At 33.6% G+C, this 1,499-nt stretch overlaps 1 long non-coding RNA gene across 1 annotated transcript; it reads left to right on the top strand.

Moving 5' to 3' along the window:
• Nucleotides 1–311: 311 nt before the first annotated feature.
• On the top strand, nucleotides 312–1,144 carry LOC147492528 (uncharacterized). Its single transcript, XR_015198690.1, has 2 exons — nucleotides 312–434; nucleotides 594–1,144. It is a non-coding gene; the product is annotated as an uncharacterized LOC147492528 (long non-coding RNA).
• Nucleotides 1,145–1,499: the final 355 nt, after the last annotated feature.

Here is a 1,499-nt window from a genome sequence, read left to right as displayed (position 1 = left end):
CAATCGTATTTCACCTCATGACCATCCTAGTAAGTTTGTCACATCTAATTAAGCTTCCTAACTCTTCTTTGGAATCTGCCTATAGTCTACCTATGACTCATACTAAGAAAAGAAATGTAAGATTTAAACAAACAGACCCTAGACACTTTCCAACTAATGTAATGCGTCTGGATTTGGGTGAGAAAAGATGACTTGAAAGTATTGTCGATTTTATGAAGATCTCATGGCATTTTCACTATTTGTTAAGTGCATTGTCCTATGTTAGCCTATAGTGCACTGCATTGGCATATCTTATTAGGTGATACATAACATGTTTAAGTGTTGTTTTGCACAAGTTTGGGGGTGACAGAGTTAAATTGAACTTCACATGATCTTTTGCTTGAGATTGGAATACTTGACTATTATCTGGTTGAAATCTGAGTGATATCTGATGAGTATGTTTGTACTTTAGTAGTTTAGGTTTTGTTTTTCATTGTTTTTAGGCTTTGTTTTTCTTTTGTAAGAGTCGCTTCGCATTGTTCCCAAATACTTCATTCTAGCCCCTAGTCTCCATTTGGGTTAACCAATGAGAAACATATTATTGTGATTTTCAGGTTATGACACGTTTTATATTTATGAAATGTCGAAAATACAAAGGAGACTCTGTCGAAATTTTTTCAATTTTGGGGTGTTCATTTTGTGTTTAGTTGGTAGACAAAATGCTAATCTAAGAATTGGGTGTCTTGAAGCATTAAATCCGCTAGAGACGTTAATCAGTAAGCTTATGGGAAGCAACCCATGTTTTTATTGTTGTTGAGTCTTGTGTGCACATGTATCATGCATTCTACTCTAGCACCTTTTCTCCGCCTTTTTGGAGACGTGTAACTCTATGGGATGAGACACGTGACACATTTTAGTCATTGTAGTAACTTGGTTCCTCTTTTATATTATCATTGTTATATCTTTTGTGAGGTACTAATTTCTACAGGTGACTCAAAGATATTATTTTTCGTTTTTGGAAGCTCTTGGTAACCTCTTTCCTTATATACTTTTACTTGTCCATGTTGTTATCTTTTAAATTACGTATCTATGTTAACATTGAGGACAATGTCTATAAGAAGTTTGGGGGTGGGAACTAAATGTTTGTTTAGCTAAAAATAAATATGTCCAACATGGTATGATTAATGGTGATTTTCTATGATGAAATTAAAAAAAAAAAAAAAAAAAAAAAAATGATTTCTAAAGCCACTGATTTTCAAGGAATCTATGAAGTTAAGAGTCACTTTTGAAGTCATTGTTGCTTTTAGACTATTTTCTACCTCTAGAAATAGATTTTATTGATGAAAGTCTAAGCCAAAGTGGAATATGCACTATTAGCCACCTGATACATGTCAAATTGAAGAGTAATTTAATCTCCTAGTGAACTAGAAGAGGAATATGGAGACTTAACCCGTGAGACTTGAGCCTTTGAATTTCTTGGAGAGATTTTACGTAAATTCTGAGTCCAAGTTGACTCAATC

This window comes from Coptis chinensis, chromosome 6, assembly GCF_015680905.1.
Source record: "Coptis chinensis isolate HL-2020 chromosome 6, ASM1568090v1, whole genome shotgun sequence".
In the NCBI taxonomy this organism is placed as follows: Eukaryota; Viridiplantae; Streptophyta; class Magnoliopsida; order Ranunculales; family Ranunculaceae; genus Coptis; species Coptis chinensis.
Note: the sequence above shows the minus strand (reverse complement) of the source record. Positions and strands in the feature narration are given on the sequence as shown.